The sequence below is a fragment of the Procambarus clarkii genome, chromosome 62, assembly GCF_040958095.1.
Source record: "Procambarus clarkii isolate CNS0578487 chromosome 62, FALCON_Pclarkii_2.0, whole genome shotgun sequence".
Classification (NCBI taxonomy): domain Eukaryota; kingdom Metazoa; phylum Arthropoda; class Malacostraca; order Decapoda; family Cambaridae; genus Procambarus; species Procambarus clarkii.
Window position 1 is genome coordinate 6,776,439 of NC_091211.1, and position 22,496 is coordinate 6,798,934.

Here is a 22,496-nt window from a genome sequence, read left to right on the forward strand (position 1 = left end):
GTGGGGGGGTGAGGGAAGAGTGGGGGGTGAGGGAAGAGTGGGGGTGAGGGGAAGAGTGGAGGTGAGGGGAAGATTGGAGGTGAGGGGAAGAGTGGAGGTGAGGGGAAGATTGGAGGTGAGGGGAAGAGTGGAGGTGAGGGGAAGAGTGGAGGTGAGGGGAAGAGTGGAGGTGAGGGGAAGATTGGGGGTGAAGGGAAGAGTGGAGGTGAGGGAAGAGTGGAGGTGAGGGGAAGAATGGAGGTGAGGGGAAGAGTGGAGGTGAGGGGGAAGAGTGGAGGTGAGGGGGAAGAGTGGAGGTGAGGGGAAGAGTGGAGTTGAGGGAAGGGTGGAGGTGAGGGAAGAGTGGGGGGTGAGGGAAGAGTAGGGGGTGAGGGAAGAGTGGGGGTGAGGGAAGAGTGGGGGTGAGGGAAGAGTGGGGGTGAGGGAAGAGTGGGGGTGAGGGAAGAGTGGGGGTGAGGGAAGAGTGGAGGTGAGGGAAGAGTGGGGGGTGAGGGAAGAATGAGGGGTGAGGGAAGAGTGGAGGTGAGGGGAAGAGTGGAGGTGAGGGGAAGAGTGGAGGTGAGGGGAAGATTGGGGGTGAAGGGAAGAGTGGAGGTGAGGGGAAGAGTGGAGGTGAGGGGAAGAGTGGGGGTGAGGGAAGAGTGGGGGTGAGGAGAAAACTGGAGGTGAGGGGAAGAGTGGAGGTGAGGGAAGAGTTGGGGGTGAGGGGAAGGGTGGGGGTGAGGGAAGAGTGGTGGTGAGGGGAAGAGTGGAGGTGAGGGAAGAGTCAGGGGTGAGGGATGAATGGGGGGTGAGGGAAGAGTGAGGGGTGAGGGAAGAGTGAGGGGTGAGGGAAGAGTGTGGGGGTGAGGGAAGAGTGAGGGGTGAGGGGAAGAGTGGAGGTGAGGAAAGTTTTTTTTTTTTATTTTTTTTATTTTTTTTTATTGAAAAGTGGGGGTGAGGGGAAGAGTGGAGGTGAGGGGATGAGTGGGGGGTGAGGGAAGAGTGGGGGGTGAGGGAAGAGTGGAGGTGAGGGGAAGAGTGGCAGTGAGGGAAGAGTTGCGGTGAGTGAAGAGTGATAGCGTGGGAAGAATGGGGGTGAGGAGAAGAGTGGAAGTGAGGGGAAGATTGGCGGTGAGGGAAGAGTGGAGGTGAGGGAAGAGTGGAGGTGAGGGAAGAGTGGAGGTGAGGGAAGAGTGGCAGTGAGGGGAAGAGTGGAGGTGAGGGAAGAGTGGAGGTGAGGGAAGAGTGGAGGTGAGGGAAGAGTGGAGGTGAGGGAAGAGTGGAGGTGAGGGAAGAGTGGAGGTGAGGGAAGAGTGGAGGTGAGGGAAGAGTGGAGGTGAGGGAAGAGTGGAGGTGAGGGAAGAGTGGAGGTGAGGGAAGAGTGGAGGTGAGGGAAGAGTGGCGGTGAGGGAAGAGTGGAGGTGAGGGAGAGAGGGAGGTGTTTGGTTAATATGGTTCACTTGTTGTGTGGTCCACTTGTCCACTTGTGATCCAACTTGTCATATGAAGGAATTATTAATTTTGACCTGTGATAACACAGGTCACAACACAAGAACTAACTTGGAATGCAATTATACAATGAACTTTACAGTACAACCTCGATTCAACGAATCTCTGGCTAGGTCGCACACTTTTCAGGCCGGATTTACTTGCCCGGTTCGACAAACAATGGTTCGCCGAAGCGGGGGATGTTCGGATTTGCTTACAACGTCGAGGCAGAGTTCACAGACTGGTGGAAAACTTTCCCATTCTATCACAGATTACAATTATTAATTCCTTCATATGACAAGTTCGATCACACAATTGGACCACACAAGTGGACCACACAAGTGGACCACAAGTGGTCCACAAGCTTACGATGTTGGGACAGAGTTCACAGCGTGGTGAAAAACTGTCTCATTCTATCACAGATTACAATTAATTATTCCTTCATAAGACAAGTTGGATCACACAAGTGGACCACACAACAAGTGAATCATATGAACCAAACACCAGCCAGAATGGTCCACAAGAAGTGACGCATATTAACCAAACACCAGCCAGAGTCGTCCACACAAGTGAACAACTGAGTTTCAATGATTTTCATTCACCAATTTGTGGCACACGTATGTTTGTAAATTAATTTAAAGGCTGAAGCATGAATAGCTAGCTAATGTGTTGAAATCTTCTTATATACATTTTCTGTGATGAAACAAGATGAGTGAGGGTGGACAAATAAGGGAATACTGTACAGTAAACCTCACTTTACAGTGAGGTTTCACTCACTTTCGTCTGTGTTGTCATAGTTCAGTGACCAATGACTTCGAACGTTTCAGATTAATAAATCATTTCTAAAACTGGTGTTTTAATAACTCTTTATTATCCTAATTAAACTAAACTAAATAAAACCAAAAATATACTGTAATATGATAGATATCTGCTATTTGAGAAATTATTCACGTTATTGGCGGCACAACTCCAGCACGAGTGGACGGGTCTAATCCCTGTCCATACAACACCATGCTTGTTGTGTTCGATTTCGCTGCCACAGTTCAGTGATCTATGGCTTCGAAATAAAATTAATAAATCAGTTCCAAAGTAAGTATTTTTTATAGCTCTTATTACCATAATAGTGTTGCTAAACTAAATATGTAACCCAAAAATATATAATTTGATGTAAATCGAATATTTGAGAGAAATTTATATTACTGGAAATCGAACACAACACCAGGCGTGTTTTGTTTGATTTCGTCGCCACAGTTCAGTGATCTACGGCTTCGAAATAATAAAATTAACACTTTCGCTCACCCCGCACGCCACCCCTCAATAGTGCGATATGGGACCCAGGGTGTCACAGGAGCGCGCGTAAATTCTGAAAAGTGTATGCTCTCTTCAACTTTGTCACCTTAATTCTCGTCCTACGAGATTAAATTTGGCATCATTGTGTTCGCAATAGAATTCTCTACAGCACTAAATGCATATAAACTCCAAAAGCCCGGCTAATTACCCGCAGCAAACAGAGAAAGTGCGAACGAGTTTCCCAGGAGCGCGCAAACGCGATAAAATGTTTTCACTATTTTCACTCTGGTCACCTTAATTTTTGTCCTAGGTCTTTCATTTTGGTCTTAATGGGTGCGCAATAGAATTCTCTAGAGGAACATTAGCATATAAAATATAAAACCTGGTCACGCTCCAACCGCCGACGAGTTGAAGATGGGCCATGCGTTAGCCGGGAGTGAGCGCTCAGACGCCTTCCAGCTCACTCCCAATTTCCTTCCTTTTCAAGCCTTTCTTTCGCAATTTTCTTCCTGGAAGGGCCTTGTTCATGATCACTATCCATCGTGGAGTAAGGGTAGATAGTTTCTAAAGCCGCAGTAAGAAATATTGCCACGGAAAATAGCCGAAATGTTCACACGTTTGAGATGCGAGGGGAGGCGACATTGGTCACAACAGTGGAGCGAAAACAATGGGCCCACGGCATGTGCCAAGCCACCTGAGGGCCACGAGGCTCAACAAAGAAAATGGGAAGACATCGGCACACACTTTAAAACCAGTCCCAAAAAAATCGGATAAAAACCTTATTTTTTGGAGATTATTTAAAGTGGATGACGCAATGCTGCGTCATCCCCGGTATTACCGACAGTAAACCGATGACGCAATGCTGCGTCATGCCCGGGCGAAAGTGTTAATAAATCAGTTCAAAAATAAGTATTTTTTATAGCTCTTATTATCATAATAATGTTGCTAAACTAAATTTATAACCCAAAAATATATAATTTGATGTAAATCAAATATTTAAGAGAAATTTATGTTACTGGATCTGGCTTAACCACCATGCTGCGCGGAGTTTTGAGAAATTCCCCCGGTGCGCATGAAATGAAGTGCTCCCAAAAAATTCTTTGTTCTTCGTAAAATTATAAATTCTCTTTCCTGAACATGTCTATGTAAAAATAAGTACCAAATTCCACTTACTTTGGCTGTGGGGACGTGGACAAGGTGCGCTGTGACGTCATCAGGGCCTGGTCGCCCGTGCATGACTCACCCAGACACGGTCGCGCGGGCCATTCAAGCACCGGGTGTTGCCACAAATATATTTTCAATTATTTGTTTTGTGTATTTCCAATGCGGTTTTATTTGTTTTTTTATCGTATATGATGCATATTTGTGTCTTTTACAATATGTATACAGTAGAACATTCATAATGTTCCCTGGAACTGTGATACATGTGTCAGTAATGTGTCCACAATAAATGTTTATTGTCACAATATTACCTGTTAAAAAATCACTTAAAATTACAATATGTACAGTTTCACACAGTAACACACTGTATTACACACTCAGTACTTCGGAAGTGAGTAATAATCAACGAAGTAGTCCATAGTACACAGCGCGACATCGCTCACAGTGCACCAGGTACAGATAAATTTTCGCTTCCTGTTTCTTCATTCTGTGTGCTTGCAAATAACACACTCACGTACACCCTTGGCTTTAGAACTTGTAGGTTGTATGTAACCAAGCTTGTAGAGCATAAGGTAGTATTGAAAAGATTACAGGAAAAGATCAATTTGTAAGGTAGTCTTGAAAAGATCGCTTTGTATGGTCCCACACAGGAAGAGATTCAGTTTACCTCAAGAGTGTCCGTCAGTCAGGAAGAGATTCAGCTAGCCTCAAGAGTGTCCGTCAGTTGGGAAGAGATTCAGGTACAGTAAAGTATTTCTGCACGCTCTCCAGGTCTGCAATTTCTCAAGCTTTGAAAGGGCCTGTCATTGTGCAACAGTATTCCACTCTAGAGAGCACTAATGTCTTGAAAAGTATCATCATTGGAATAGCATCTTTAGTTTGAAACGTTCTTGTTATCCAACCTGTCATTTTTCTTGTAGTTGTGATGGCTACTTTACTGTTCTTTAAAGGTAAGGTCTTCTGCCATGAGGACACCCAAATCCTTTACATTGCTTTTTCATTCTATGTTATGATTTGACTGCATTTTGTACGTGGTTTCTCCTTTTATATTTTCATTTTTTCCGTAGCCCAGGAGCTGGAACTTATCTTCATTAAATACAGTACATATTATTTTTTGTAGCCCACTGAAAGACCTGATTTACATCTGATTGGAGGTTTACTGTGTCCTCTATTTTGTCTACTCTCATAAAACCAGCATTTTATGTAATGAAACGTCATTTTCTGGGTGAGTCCCGGAGGTTCCCTGGAGCTATCCAGGCTGATAGGGATAGTCCTAACTTTTGGCATCAGTCGATGTGGGTTGAGTTCTAGGCCTCCCGGGGACCATGGTCAGAACCTGGCCCCCTCACAGAGGCACAAGGAGCAATGGCTTATAGAAACGCACATGTGATTTTGGAGCATTCTGTATCTGCCATCGACCAGGACAGGCACCCAGACAGGTAAGCACCACAAAACAAACCCCTATTCTGGTGAAACCAACAAAAATAACAAAACAAGTGGACAGAACTCCCTCAAGGGAAAACGAGCAAACAAGCATAACGTCACACGAGCTGCACCGCATGTCTGCACAGCTCCCCCTCTTCCCGGGAGGGGGAAGAGGGAGCCCCCAGACCTACGTGCCGGCGATCCACACCTCCAGTTACGAGGCTGGATATCAAAATACGCGAAAACCGCCGACTGGAGGAAGGGAGGGTTGCCAGGGAGCTTCAGGACTCGCCCAGAAAATGGCGTTTCATTACATTCAATGCTGGTTTTCTGGGAGGAGCCCCTACAGCTCCCCAGAGCTACTTTACAAAAGATTAAGGAAAAAAGGGGACTTACCCGGGAGGCGGTTGGTGTTTCACACCTCAATTCAAAGTCGAGACAGGCTGCAGCTGCCGACCCAAAGCGACACAGGGCCGATTAGACCCAGGAACATTCACAAGGTAGCGTGCAGCCACGACTCTGTTCGACCGCCAAAAACCCCATGACCGAATGTCAGCCCAGGACATGTTCCCAAAAACGCCAGCAAGAGCAGCGAACTTACGAACGTCATGGGCACAGGGATAGACCGCAGGCTGGCTAGACTTAAGGGGGCATTAGAGTGGTGTTGGAAAAGTTGTTCAATGTCAACCAATATTATTTGACTAGTTGTATATGAAAAGTGCTGAAATTGTCCCAAGTTTCAGTACTGCAGCGTAAATAGAAAGGGAGATTTTTTTTTTTTTCAACGTTTTTTTTACACATTTTCAAGTCTACACTTCAGAACACACGTTTCAGATATAATTATTCTGTGACACTTTTCTGACACATTAGCATATAATAAAGGATTGCATGGTTTAGAATTTCCAAAACATCTTTAGTTTTCCTAATACAAATGTTCAAACTTCCCCAAAAAAATTATGAAAATATGGCATGTTTATTGCTATTATAAAATCAATAAATGAACTTAGAGAAAAATGAAAACAACCAAATGTAGAGACATGCCCTCCACATATACTGTGTAAGTTTCATGTAAATTGAATAAAAAATGAATCAGTTATGTAAACGTTTGTGTCAATTGAAAAAAAACAGAAATGAATAAAGTCTAAGGTTCTAAAATCTGTGGCTGAGGTTGACATCAACCAATTTTCTCCAAAATTGGCATCCTTACAGATAGGCTTACGTACAGTCATGTGTGTAAGTTTGATGCAAATCGGCGGAAAAAATGAAAAAAAAATTTTGAAAAAGAGAAAAAAAAATACATTTTTTTTTTTCTTAAATTTTTTTTCCAATTAAACTAATTATAATATTTGTTTAATACATGCTATTGTGATAGCAAAGAGTCATAGCTATGATTTCAGTTGACACTTTTGATTGATAATCGATTTTGACCATTTTGGCATAATTTTCACAACTACCTCAATATTTTTTTCTCCCTTCATATTTATGCTACGATGCTGAAACTTGGACCAGATGAAACACTTTTCATATAGAACTTGTCAAAAAAGTTTGATTGAAATCGAACGAGTTTCCATTTTTGCATTTTTGGACTTAAACCATTTTGAGATGGCTCCTTAATAACCCTGCGGACAACCTGAGAGACCCATACCCGCGAACTGGGAAGAAGGAAAACCAGATCAACCCAAAGCGCGTCCTCGGACACAGAAGACGTGGCGCGCAAATAATGGTGGAGGGTCACAACCGGACACATAACATGATGCACCCCCGGCCTGACCAACCAAGCATCAACAATCCAAGGACCCCTCCGGAAAGCAGCAGTCTCATTCTTCGCCAGAAAAGAAGGAGACAGCTGCTGATGAACAAACCTATCTCCACAACCGAAAGAGCAGAAACCCCTGTGCCGGAGGAGAGCATGAAGCTCCCCGACCCAATCCCCAGAGGCCAATGCCAACAGGAAAAGAGCCTTCGAAAAACAATCCTGAACCAAAAGGTCCACAACAAATTGAGAATAGAGATAGGAGAGCACTCTGTCCAAAGACCAGGATGGCTCAGGCGACGCATGAGCAGGCCGGAGGTGAAAAAATGCACAAGACAGCTTGCGATAACACACCAATCCATCAGTATTAGTGAGGACCATACCATCCACCCTGCGATTACCAGTCATCACGGTAGAGTACCTAGGAGACTTAACTTTACCCAATAAGTGTGCAGAGACTTTCTCACCCTCTAAATGCTCACACGTCAATAGACAGATATGAATATCCTAAGCCACCTCCTCCCGCAACCCATTTATCCTTCTCTTCAACAAGACAATCTCATCAAACCTATCCAAACCCTGGTCCATGAGCCCATAAAGCTGACGCAATCGAGCCTGCAACAAATTCAAAAGACCATACCGTTCCGCCGCAAGACGCTTCGATAAACAAACAAAGAAACGTTTGCACTCCACATTACACCAGTCCCACCAATCCAGCAGACACACAAAGTCAGCTTTCTGACTCACCAGGGCTCTCCACATCACACCAAATTCCTGCATCACCAACGGGCATCTAAGCATACTACAATTTAGCTTCCACCATCCCCTACCCAACCGCATCTGATCATTTACAACAACGCCCACCACCACCATACTATGGTCCGAAAACCAGACTGGAACAGTCGTCCACGAGAGGATCTGACCATAAGATTTGTGCACATACACGCGATCAATGCGAGAACCATAATCCCTACTAACCAAAGTATAGGCCGGGACACCACCTGCCAGGAAACAGGTACAGTATCATGGAATTGTACAGACTGCAACGTCCTAACTAAAGCAGGAGAGACAGATGCCTGAGCATGAGTGCTACAGTCCCGGACCAAAATTACACAATTAAAGTCACCACCAAAAATCCTCCTCCTAGTGTCATTCCATAAAAAATAAAGCAAACCATCTGAGAACAACAACTCCCTCTCAGCTCGCCTATGCGTCCCTGAGGGTGCATACACATTCAGCAAGGAAAACACAGAACCCATAAACGACACATGTGCCAAAATTATATTACCACAGTTATCCATTTCCGAACTCACCACTACCAAACTCGCCCTCTTCGCCAACAATATCATCGTGCCACCCTTTGATAACACAGGAGGGTTCAGCAACACCTCGAAATATTCCAACAACCATTCCAATTCCTCCAGTCAGTCCATACACTTAACATTATGCACCTGAATAAATATAACATCCAACTTGTGTTAGCGGGCCACCGACACAAGCTGATGTTGCTTCAAACAGCAAATCAACCCATTAACATTCAATGACGCGCAAGTCATCCACACATCCATTAAGAAAATAAACAGAGAGGACCACACTCACACAATACTACCACTACATCCCAGGGTAGCATCACACCCAACAGAAGAGCCTTCAACCTCATCCCCCAAAACTACCGGAGAGGGAGCCACATCGGAAAGCTTACCCACAGAACTTTTCTGGAGCCTTACCACCAAATCACCCCTTACCGACTCTTCCTGGACTCCCTTCACAGTATCCCACTAGTCCACATTCTGTGGACCTCAAGGTGGTGGACCACTTCCATGAATTTCAGGGACTCCATCATCCATCACAGACACGCCCCCACCAAAAGGCGGAATATCCGAGTCAGAGGGAACCATAGGGTCACACTGCACAGCCATCAAGGAAGGGGGGGTGCCGTCTTCCAACCTCCTCCTTGCACCTAGGATGTTCTGAAGAGAACCCCCAAATTTCCGTCGCTTCAGGCTGTGCCTGTCTACTACCGACAGGCAACGTGCAATCTGCTTCACGTCGTCCAGAACCACGACTGGGAGAATGTACATATGTATGTGCTTATATGTACTTCCATATGTACTTCCGCCACTACCTCAGTTGTCCGAGCAGCCGGCTGAGCCGCATCAATGCCATCCCGGATCACTTGCTGTGGGTTCCGATGCACACTAATCAGCTCAGCACTGGAACACACATCCACCAATGAAATGCCTACCACTGCATCTACCACCTCACCAGAGATGACAGTCACCGCAGCACACTCGCCCTCGGAGTCGGCCTGCACGGGCACGCACAGGCTTGTAGGGAGATCAACACCCCCACCAGACCGTCCGGGAGACGACACATCAGTACGGACGTCATCTCCACTAGTAGCAACCGATGAAGCAGCACTCGTAGAACCCAGATTGGCGCCATCCACCACTGCATCTGTTCCCATACAAGGGGTACTGCTCAGAACTGAGAGATCTTCTTGCTCGTGCAAAGGAGGAAAATCATTTTCATTAAACTGGTTAACCCATTCATACATCCGAGTGGTGCAGGCAGCAGCCATATGGCCAACATGACCACACTTGAAACATGTCCGAGTCTGCCCCAGTAGAAGAAGCCGACTGTATAGCCAGCAATCGATAGAGATGAAGGCACATTTCCACGAAGAACCATCTTAGCCATCCTGTAACCATTAATGAGCCCCTTGACAGCTCCGGACATGTGCCTATACACACGAATAAATTTGACACGCCCATACCTGGCAAGAGCCCGACGGAGAAGATCCTCCAACATTTCAATCGGAGAATTTTTAATAGACACGTATGTGTACTCAACACTAAAATTCGTCAGTCACAGAGCCTCGACCGTTGCTCAGCCGCACCTTCCGATCCTCATACTTTTCGATAAACTGCCGGAACAAGCCATTCTCGACGAACTTCACAACCACTCTGTCCTCGCGAATGACCTGCAGACCAACGAGATCTTCCACTTTCACGTTCATAACATCAAACAGTGTGTTGCTGATGACTCCAATATCCACCTTACAGGTCAGGTAAATGTCAGCCCAGCTGACTCCTTCCTCCACAGTGGCGGCACGTAAGTCCCCATACTGAGACTGAAAAAACAGTCACCCCGCAGTGGCAACGACCACTCGCCAGGGCAACCGAGAAGCGTCCAATGTAAACACCAGCAGAGAGACCTCAGGAACGTCCGACCTGGCTGGTGGTTCAGAGTGGACTCACCTCAAAGTACAGTAGCACCTCGATTAACGAGCGGCTCTATATACGAGCATTTCGAGTAATGAGCGAGCCACTCGCAGCAAATTTGTCTCTATTGACGAGCTTCACCTCTATTAACGAGCAAAACCACATGGTACTTCCAAGCATCTCACGGGTTCTCGCAAATTCTCGGACGTCTCCGACGCCAGTGTTGTTATTGTATAGCGCACGACAAGCATCCCTCTGCATTTATTTGCACTTTTTTTTTTTTTTTGTAGTTTTGTGACTATAATTTGTAACGCACGATGTCGCCAAAGAAGCTGCTTGCTAAAGATAGTGTTGTCAAGAGAAAGAAAGACACAATTACTGTGGATTTGAAGAAGGAAATTATGACAAAGTATGAGCGTGGTGTCTGTGTGACTGATCTCACCAGGGAGTATGGCAGGTCCTCATCAACAATTTGCACCATTAGTAAGGGGAGGAGGAGGTAAGGGAGGATGCTGCCTCTTCCAGTGAGATCAGGGAAGTGTTGGGAATGTTTGAAAAGGTGACCGCATTCTTGGAAAAGCTGCTGCCCTGATAAAGCAGTGACAACCTGGTGTGTAAACATGTTTAATGACAATTTGCTGTCTCGTTTTAGGAACATCCTAAAACAAAGACAAAAGCAATTGTCAATGATACGTTCTTTGCAAAAGTAGAGAAAAGAAGAGCCAGTGATAGTGAACCACAACCCAGTCCCAGTGGGGTGAAATTCCCAAGAAGAAAGAGCCTGCCTGACTAAGAGGTGGATTCTCCTTCCACACCATAACCCCTCTCCTCCTTCCCACCTCCCCATCATCTCCCTCAAGCCAGCAATGACTCTTCATAAGGTAATGTAAACATGAAAACAGTACAACAAAACATTTATAATTACATGTGCAGTATTATATTTACATTATAAAATATCATACAAGTATGGATGTTTTTGGGAGTAGAACAGATTAAATTTACTTCCTTTATTTTAAATGGGGAAATTTGTTTCTTAAGACGCGTTTTCCACATAACGAGCTCGGTGCCAGAACGGATTAAACTCACTAATCGAGGCGCCACTGTATATACTAGCTCTATCTAGAAATCCAGCATTCTGTTTGTAACTCATTTTGTATGTATGTACTTTTACCTGAATAAACATCATTATTATTAATATTATTATTATATGATCACCATTTGTAAAATTAAAGGGCAGCATCTTAGGACTTCTCCTATTTCTTATATACATCAATGATCTGCCTAATGTCTCTAATATTCTTAAACCTATATTGTTTGCTGATGATACTACCCTCATCTACTCAGACCCCAACCCACACATTAAATAATGTTGTGAATAATGAATTAAAAAAGTCCACTTATGGATGTCAACCAACTAACACTAAACATTGAAAAGACCTACTACATCTATTTATTTATTTATTTATTTATTTATTTATTTATTTATTTATATATATACAAGAAGGTACATTGGGTTTGTGAGAATACATTGGATAGTACAGTATTTACATTCTTGTAAAGCCACTAGTACGCACAGCATTTCGGGCAGGTCCTTAATCTAGCAGATAATTTTAAGTAGGTAATTTCAATCAGAATTGATAAATGATAAAGATACATTACAAGAGAAAAATGAGATGAGAGAGATAAGTAGGTATATTAAAGCACATTGTTATATTAAAGCTCTGATTGATTACATTGACAGCTTGATTAGTAATTTAAACAAGATTAATAGACACCATACAGCAGATTGACAGCACATATAAGACAGCAATGATCACAATGGTAAAGATGTTCAGATTGGGTACATAAAGATTGGGAGACTGGGTAGCAAAAGATACAGATAAACAAGATTTATAAACACCATACAACAGATTGGCAGCACATATAAGAAAACAGCAATGATCACAATGGTAAAGATGTTCAAATTGGGAACATAAAGGTTAGGAGATTGGGTAGCAATTCATACAGTGCAATTTTAAGGCAAAAAGTGAAAAACTATGAAGATGAAATTAGGTACTTTTTAGTATTGATTTTGAATGATGTAAAAGTTGGACAGCTTATCAATTCAGTAGGGAGTGAGTTCCATAAACTGGGTCCCTTTATTTGCATAGAGTGTTTACACAGATTAAGTTTAACTCTGGGGATATCAAAGAGATATTTATTTCTGGTGTGGTGATAATGGGTCCTATTACATCTGTCCAAGAAGAGTTTCAGACAAGGATTTGCATTTAAGAACAGGGTTTTGTAAATGTAGTTGATACAAGAGAATTTGTGGAGTGAGATTATGTTTAGCATGTTTAGGGAGTTAAACAAGGGGGCTGCATGCTGTCTGAAAGCAGAATTTGATATTATTCTGATAGCAGATTTTTGCTGGGTGATGATGGACTTGAGGTGGTTTGCAGTGGTTGAACCCCATGCACAGATACCATAGTTGAGATAGGGATAGATTAGTGCATAATATAGAGAGATGAGAGCAGAGTTAGGAACATAATATCTGATTTTGGAGAGTATACCAACTGTTTTAGAGACTTTCTTAGTTATGTGTTGTATGTGGGTACTGAAGTTGAGTCTCTTGTCTAGGAATATGCCAAGAAACTTTCCATCATTTTTATTGCTAATGTTTACATTGTCAATCTGAAGCTGAATTGCATTTGTAGATTTGCTTCCAAATAGGATGTAGTAGGTCTTTTCTATGTTAAGTGTTAGTTTGTTGGTTGACATCCATAAGTGGACTTTTTTTAGTTCATTATTAACACCACCATTTAGTGTATGTGGGTTGGGGTTGGAGTAGATGAGGGTAGTATCATCAGCAAACAAAATAGGTTTCAGAATGTTAGAGACATTAGGCAGATCATTAATGTATATAAGAAAAAGAAGAGGTCCCAAGATGCTGCCCTGTGGCACTCCAACAGTTATTGGTAGAATGGGAGAGATTATATTATTGATGGCTACACATTGGTGCCTATCACTAAGATAGGATTGGATATAGTCCAGTGCATGGCCTCGGATTCCATAATGAAGGAGTTTATTTAAGAGGTAATCGTGATTAACAGTATCAAAGGCCTTTCTCAGGTCAATGAAGAGTCCAATTGGAAACTCATTTTTGTCAAGATCTGAGTAAATTATATCAAGGAGACTAATAATTGCATCGTTGGTACTCTTTTGAGAGCGGAATCCAAACTGACAGGGGCTAAGAATGTCGAATTTTACGAGATAGGAGTAGAGCTGTTTGTAGATAATTTTTTCAAATATTTTTGATAGTATGGGTAGGTTCGATATTGGTCTATAGTTGTTTATGTCTGACGGATTACCTCCTTTATGAACTGGCGTTACTCTTGCTTTTTTAAGGATATCAGGGAAGGTATGACACTCAAGGGATTTGTTGAACAGCAGAGCTATAGGTGGCGCAAGGGCATGGGAGGCGCTCTTGTATACAATGGATGGGATTTCACTGATGTTCCCAGCTTTGGTTTTTAGTGAGTGTATGATGGACACAACATCTGACGGGCTGACTGGTGAGAGGAGAAGAGAGTTTGGATAGCTACCTGGGAGATATGTGTTGATATGTGTCTGAGTCTGTGGGATTTTACTTGCAAGGTTAGCACCAATCGATGAAAAGAAGCTATTAAATTCATTCGCCATTTCTAAGTCAGATGACAGTGTAAGGCCATCCTTAGAGAGTGTTATCTGGTTGTGGGAGTGTTGTTTAGTTCCCAGGATGTTAGAGATGGTATTCCATGTGCTTTTCATGTTGCCTTTTGCTTCTTTGAATCTAGTCTCATAATATGAAAGTTTTGCTTTTCTTATGATACTGGTAAGCACTGATGAGTACCTTTTAACTACTTCCATTGAAACTAGGCCACACCTAAATTTCTTTTCGTATTCATGTTTTTTGTTGATTGATTTAATTATGCCACTTGTGAGCCACGGGTTATTTTTTCTTTTATCAGTTACTTGTTTGGTAAGGAGGGGACAGTGAGTGTTGTAGAGGCGGAGTTTTGGAGAGAAAGAGGTTAGTTGATGAGTTTATATCCTGTGAATTATTAAATTCAGATTCCCAGTTAATATTGTGGAGTGCATTAGAGAGATTGCCTAAAGCTGATTCACTATGTAGCCTGAATGAAAGTTTTTTGGTTTCTGGTGGTGATGTGTCAATGTTTGCTATGAGGAAAGTAGGATAGTGGTCAGTTGTTCTGTCATAAATTACCCCAGATGTAAGGGGAGCTGTTATATTAGTCCATAGGTGATCCAGGGTAGTGGCAGATGTTTGAGTGACTCGGGTGGCCTTGGTGATTGTGGGGATTAGCATACAGGAGTGCATGCTGTTACAGAAATAGTCAACTTGAGGGTTGTTTTGAAGACCCAGGTCAATATTGAAATCACCTCCCAGAATGATGTGATTTTTGTTGAGATTGTTATTTATGATAAGATTCCTTACATTGTCAGAGAATAAAGCTATGTTGGTATTAGGAAATCTATAGATGGCACCGATAGTCAGGGAGGATTTAAGGGATTTACTGGAGAACTTGGCAAAGGTATATTCACAATAGTCGTCTCTATCACTAATGACACTATTGCAAGTGAAGGTATCTTTGTAATATAATGCTGTACCGCCACCTTTTTTATTAGGCCTGCAGTTATGAATGGCTTTATAACCAGCTAAATTGTAGAGTTGGGTATAGTTATTACTTAGCCAAGTTTCTGTTAAAATGATGAAAGATAATTTAGTACCTAGTGCTGTAAGAAGTGCATTTATATCATCAAAATGTTTACCAAGTGACCTAACATTTTGGTTGTAAACTGATAAGCAGGTGCTATTTAGGAGTTTGTTTTTTGCAAGATTTGCTGTGTAATACCTGCAATAATGATGATCAATGTGCTGATTAGTGTGGATATGGGACAGAAGATTTCGATCTGGATCAATATCAGTAAGCATATAGTTAAGATAATGTCACGATACAATAAGATAAGCAATTTCAGGAACAGATGAAAACTAAATCTGCTGTAAAATAGAAAGTAATTATAGCAAAACACAGCAATATAATAATATAACAATATCTAATATATAATATACAATATCTAATATAATATAACTAATCTAATATAATATAGCAATATCTAATATAATATAACAATATATAATAATATAACAATATATAACAGTAATATCTTATTTGGAAGCAAATCAAGAAATGCAATTCAGCTTCAGATAGACAATGTTAACATCAATAATAAAAATGATGGAAAGTTCCTTGGCCTGTACTTAGTCAAGAGACTCAACTTCAGCACCCATATACAACACACAACTAAAAAGGTTTCTAAAACAGTTGGTATACTCTCTAAGATCAGATATTATGTACCCTACAATGCTCTCCTCTCACTATATTATACACTAATCTTAATTACCATAATGATACCCCACCTGGGTGGGGCTGGTACCCCACCACCACTGTGGGGCTAATTCCCCCACCACCACTGTGGGGCTAATACCCCCACCACCACTGTGGGGCTAATACCCCCACCACCACTGTGGGGCTAATACCCCCACCACCACTGTGGGGCTGATACCCCACAGTAATATCTACCACCACTGTGGGGCTGATACCCCACAGTAATATCTACCCCCACCACCACTTTGGGGCTGGTACCCACACCTGTTGGGCTGATACCATATCTGATACCATAATCAGAATTATGGTATCTGAGCATGGGGTTCAACCACTGCAAACCACCTCAAGTCTATCATCACCCAGCAAAAATCTGCTATCAGAATAATAACAAACTCTGCTTTCAGACAACACTCAGCCCCCTTGTTTAAATCCCTAAACATGCTAAACTCACTCCACACATTCTCTTGTGTCAATTACATTTACAAAACCCACTTCTTAAATGCAAACCCTGCTTTGAAACTCTCCCTGGACAGATGTAATAGGACCCATTAACACCATACCATTAATAAATATATCTTTCATATCCCCAGAGTCAAACTTAATCTGTGTAAACACACTATGCAAATAAAGGGACCTAGTCTATAGAACTCACTCCCTAATGAATTGAAAAGCTGTCCAACTTTTGCCTCATTCAAAAAGTACTTAATTTCATCTTCATAGTTTCCTACCTTGTGCTTTACAATTGCACTGTATCTAGTGCTACCCAATCCCCCAATCTTTATGTACCTAAGCCAAACAACTTTACTATTGTGATCATTGCTGTCATCTTATATGTGCTATCAATGTGCTGTATTGTGCCTATTAAGCTTTGCTAAATTACCAATCAAGCTGTCAATGCTGTCAATCAGAGCTACCGATGTGCTTTAATATTCTGTACCTACTAATCTCTCTCGTCTCATTTTCTTGCAATGTACCTGTTATCATTTTTATAAATTTTGCTAAAATTTACCTCCTTAAAATTATCTGTTAGATTAAGGACCTGCCCAAAACACTGTGCATACTAATGGCTTTACAAAAATGTAGACACCATGCTATGTATCCTCACAAACTCAATGTACCTTCTTGTATATATATATAAATAAATAAATATAACAGGAATCAACCAAATTGACATCAGAACTCCTGACACAAACAGGTTCTGGAACAAGAGGACAGATTCCAGCTAAGGACATCAAGTTACAGAAAAAAATATTAAAAAGTTTTCTTTTCCAAACAGAGTGGTAGACAGTTGGACAGAGTTAGGTGAGAGGGTGGTGGAGGCCAAAACCATCAGTATTTTCAAAGTATTATATGATAAAGAGCAGTCCGTCTAATTACCACAAGCTACCATAAGTTACACAAGCTTCACAAAGCTTCCTGGCAATATGCTAGTAATGAATAAATATGATATATTTACTCATTATAATGTTAGTGGTAAATGTACAACATGAAAAAACATAATTTTAATCTGAAAAAGTATCTTTTTATAATGAAATTTGACGAAATTAAGAGCTGGTGATGCCAAATCAAGTCGACGATCCAAGCGACGGTTAGGTTAGGTTAGGTTAGGTTTGGTTTGGTTTGGTTTGGTTTGGTTTGGTTTGGTTTGGTATATTTGGTTTGGTTTGGTTTGGTATATTTGGTTTGGTTTGGTTTGGTTTGGTTAAGTCAGGTTAGGTCAGCCTAACCTAACATATCATATTTATTCATTACTAACGTATTGCCAGGAAGCTTTGTGAAGCTTGTGTAACTTGTGGTAGCTTGTGGTAATTAGACGGACCCATAAAGAGTGCTGGGAAGGCAAAACACCACGAGCATACCTTGAGGTTACCTTGAGGTGCTTCCGGGCTTAGCATCCCCGCGGCCCGGTCGTTGACCAGGCCTCCTGGCTGCCGGACTGATCAACCAGGCTGTTGGACGCGGCTGTTTGCCACCTGACGTATAAGTCACAGCCTGGTTGATCAGGTATCCTTTGGAGGTGCTTATCCAGTTCTCTCTTGAACACTGTGAGGGGATTGCCAGTTATGCCCCTTATGTGTAGCGGAAGCGTGTTGAACAGTCTCGGGCCTCTGATGTTGATAGAGTTTTCTCTCAGAGTACCTGTTGCACCTCTGCTTTTCAACGGGGGTATTCTGCACATCCTACCATGTCTTCTGGTCTCATGTGATGTTATTTCTGTGTGCAGGTTTGGGACCAGACCCTCTAATATTTTCCACGTGTAAATTATTATGTATCTCTCCCGCCTGCGCTCAAGGGAGTACAGATTTAGGCTCTTTAGTCGGTCCCAATAGTTTAGATGTTTTACTGAGTGGATTCTAGCAGTAAAGGATCTCTGCACGCTCTCCAGGTCAGCAATTTCTCCAGCTTTGAAAGGGGCTGTCATTGTGTAGCAGTACACCACTCTAGAGAGCACAAGCGTTTTGAAAAGTATGATCATCGGTATAGCATCTCTAGTGTGAAAAGTTCTTGTTATCCAACCTGTCATTTTTATTGCAGTTGTGACGGCTACTTTATTGTGTTCTTTAAAGGTAAGGTCTTCCGACATGAGTACACCCAGATCCTTTACATTGCCTTTTCGTTCTATGTTATGATTTGCCTGAGTTTTGTACGTGGTTTCCGTTTTTATATTTTCATTTTTTCCATAGCGCTTGAGCTGGAACTTATCTTCGTTAAACACCATATTATTTTCTGTAGCCCATAGAAAGACCTGATCTACATCTGACTGGATGTTTGCCGTGTCCTCTATGTTGCCTACTCTCATGAAGATCCTAGTGTCATCTGCAAAGGATGATACAGTGCTATAGGTTGTGTTCTTGTCTATGTCCGATATGAGGATGAGAAAAAGTACTGGAGCAAGCACAGTACCCTGGGGGACTGAGCTCTTCATGGTTGATGGGCTGGATTTTATTTTGTTGACTATTACACATTGGGTTCTGTTGGTCAGGAAATTGTAGATCCATCTGCCTATTTTTCCAATAATTCCTCTTGAACGCATTTTATGTGCAATAACACCATGGTCACATTTATCAAAAGCTTTTGCGAAATCTGTGTAAATTACATCAGCGTTTTGTTTGTCTTCCATAGCATCTAATGCCATATCATTGTGGTCCAGCAACTGTGACAGGCAAGAGCGCCCTGTTCTGAAACCATGTTGTCCGGGGTTATGGAGATGCTCTGATTCCATGTATTTTGTGATCTTACTTCTTAGCACTCTCTCAAAAATTTTTATGATGTGCGATGTTAGTGCTATCGGTCTGTAATTTTTTGCCTCTGCCTTATTTCCTCCTTTATGAAGTGGTGCTATCTCTGCTGTTTTTAGTATATCAGGAATAACACCAGTATCTAGGCTTTGTCTCCACAGAATGTGGAGGGCCTGCGATAGTGGTTTTTTACAGTTCTTGATGAATATGGAGTTCCAAGAATCCGGACCTGGTGCAGAGTGCATAGGCATACTGTTTATGGCTTCTTCAAAATCCAGTGGGGATAGGGTGACGTCTGATATATGATTTGATGTTGGTATCATATCCATGAAAAATTCATTTGGGTTATCAACCTTTAGTGTGTTTAATGGCTCACTGAAAACAGAGTCGTACTGCTTCCTCAGTAGCTCGCTCATTTCTTTGTTGTCATCGGTGAAAGTTCCATCTCCCTTTCGCAGGGGCCCGATACTAGATGATATAAAAGCAGAGAAATTGATGTAACGATGACCAGATTAAGGCTGGGACATACCAAACTAGCAGCACACAGCTCTAAGTACAGAACAGACATCAATGAACTCTGTACTCACTGTCAGGTGCCTGAAACAGTCGAACACTATCTCCTGCACTGCTCCCGACATTATAGTGCCAGAGTAAATTTCAAACAAGTCTTTATCGCACTTAAAATACCCTTCACCATCGAGCATATATTAGGAGGTGGCGACCACTCGTTACAAGAAAAATACCAAATAGTCAAAGCACTGGCTAAATATCTGCAGTCGACCAACAAATTGGGTCACATCTGACCCGCGCCACATTTATACCTGGCGCCACCAACAGCTAAACACAGAAAACAACTGCCTCGTCGCAGCACCAAGGATCAGCTGACGCCATAAACACAACACACCGCCCTACGGTGCGGCAAGTCTGCCTACAACACACACCTCTGTTTTAATCACCGTTCCTCTATCTACAGCACAACGCAACAAGCACCTTGGTAGCTCCGATGATCTTCAACATAAACGGGTCCAACAACATCAGTACTGGTGCAGTCATCGGGAGGACAAACCCTTCATGCAAACTGCACCTATCAACAAGAAGAAGAAGAAGATGTGGTTTTTTATCTTGATTTTGCATAGGAGAACAAATATTTCGGATTTCTCTCTATTTCACTGATGGCCTTTTGCTCTCTTTGCCTCTCTTGGATTTTGTATGATTCTTGTAGCTTGCGTTCAATTGTTTCTATTTCTCTACCTAACCTTCTTCACCGTTCTTGAGATAGGGTGCGACTCTCAAGTTGTTCCGCGATTCGTTTTCTTCGCCTAAATAGGGGAAGACGCTCCCGTTCCAATCTGCATCTCTTCCTCTTTTTTCTTAGGGGTATGCAGTTTGAACATATTTCTAGTACTACTGAGCTTATTTTTTCCAGGCACTGGTTCAGGTTTGCATTTTCTAGCTGTTCTTCCCAGTTTATTTCTGTGAAGTCCTGGTTTATTTGCTCCCAGTTTATCTGTTTATTATTGAAGTTGAATTTGCTGAAATCTCCTCCACCGGGAATCTGGACTGGTTTTGAAGGTCTACTCCCCATGGTTGTCATAACTTTAATTAAGTTGTGATCTGAGTAACAGGTATTTGTAATCGTTATGTTCCTGATCAATTTATCATTATTAGTGAAAATGAGGTCAAGCGTGTTCTCCTTCCTAGTTGGTTCTACTATTTGCTGGTTTAAGGCAAACCTGTCGCACATCCGTAGCAGGTCATTTGCATGTGCCTGTTCATTTAGGCTACTTCCTGGTATTCTTTCTGATATTTAAGCGCAGGTTGGACATGTATATGAGTGGGATTGGGTGGTTATAGATAGGAGCTGCCTCGTATGGGCCAATAAGCCTTCTGCAGTTGCCTTTGTTATTATGTTCTTATTACTGTATTAGCCAGGTGCTTCCATTTCAGGTGCCGTAGGTTGAAGTCCCCAAGCACCACAAAGTGAAAAACTCCCTAAAGACAGTTTTGCCTGACATTAAAACGTAAAGCAATAAAGCATAATTAGGTAGCTAAACAATTACTGTGCAAAATATTAAGGGAGAGCACAAGTAAGAATATATCAGGAGAAAGCACCAAGTCGGGAAAACCGGGCCAGAATCAAAACGCACAGAGGTGCCCCCATAATACTTTTCCAGTTTCCTGTCGCAATTACAGCTTCTACCAGTGAAACATTACTACATAAACAATCAGACTTACCTCAAATGTCAATCTTAACACCATGCACCTTCGTATTGTGAGGATAATTAGTAAAACACCCACGAGAAGAAACCAGCTCAAGCGATGTTGGACTTATTTGTTGTCAAACAAGAAGATCAACAAAGCCGCAGACAACAATAACTGTCGCTGAGAAAATATCTCACGCCAATATTACCAAACTCAAATAGCAATTAGAATATTATTAGAAATCAAATAATATTTTTGTAATAAGACAATTTTTTTCAAAGTATGAGTAATGACGCACAAATTGCGTCTATATATATTTATCTGGATTTACCTGATGTTTACTTTATTTATCTTTATTCATTTATTTATTTATTTATTTATTTTTTTATAGCTAAATACTCGGTTCTCTGGGTAAATGATTGTGTAATTATCCCATTTATTAATTCATGTGCTGGTGATTATGGTCATTGCTCAGTAAGGATTTTTATTTATATTATTGCATGCTAAAGAATATTTCTGGCTATTATCTTTACCATTTAATTGTTATGTTTGTCACTCTTAGCGTAGTTACATTGTTTTCCCAAATTATGCAGTGTTTTCCTTTCACCCCCCCCCCCCTTCAGACACCTGTTGGCAAGGCCGATTTAATTATTAATGACCTTCCAAATGCCTCCCAACACCTCAAACCAATTCTATTTGCTGACGACACAACCTTCATTTACTCCAGTCCTGACCCTCTTGCTCTAAATGCCACAGTAAATACTGAGCTAAATAAAGTCCATCTTTGGCTAACTGCCAACAAACTCACCCTTAACATTGACAAAACCTTCTATATTCTGTTTGGCAATAAATCCTCTAGTCTTATAAATCTCAAAATAAACAATACCCAAATTTGTAACAAATTAGATGGCAAATTCCTTGGCATTCTCATTGACCACAAGCTGAATTTCCAGGGACACATTCTAAATATATCAAAAAAAGTTTCAAAAACTGTGGGCATTCTTTCTAAGATCAGATATTATGTACCACGCCCTGCTCTGGTGACTCTCTATTACTCCCTTATCTATCCTTATCTCAACTATGGTATTTGTGCTTGGGGTTCTACTACCCAAAATCACTTACGTCCTCTAATTACCCAACACAAAGCCGCTATTAGAACAATATCCAACTCTGGCCCCAGACATCACTCGGTACCCCTACTCAAATCTCTTAATATGTTAGATATTAAGTCACTGCACATTCTCTCATGTGTATTATACATATATAAAACGCTAAACTATAATGCCAATCCTGATCTTAAAAG

The 22,496-nt window shown here is 41.9% G+C and overlaps 1 protein-coding gene across 2 annotated transcripts in view; it reads right to left on the bottom strand.

The window, feature by feature from the left end:
* The window catches only part of LOC123766599 (zinc finger protein 271-like), a 96,292-nt gene extending 74,940 nt beyond the window's left edge, over nucleotides 1–21,352 (bottom strand). The window contains exon 1 of one of the 2 annotated variants that reach the window (XM_069308163.1): nucleotides 21,227–21,352. The gene's annotated coding sequence lies outside the window, so the exon portion shown is untranslated. The remainder of the gene's footprint in view (nucleotides 1–21,226) is intronic. The other variant, XM_069308164.1, reaches the window with a different exon arrangement.
* Between the last annotated feature and the right edge of the window lie 1,144 nt (nucleotides 21,353–22,496).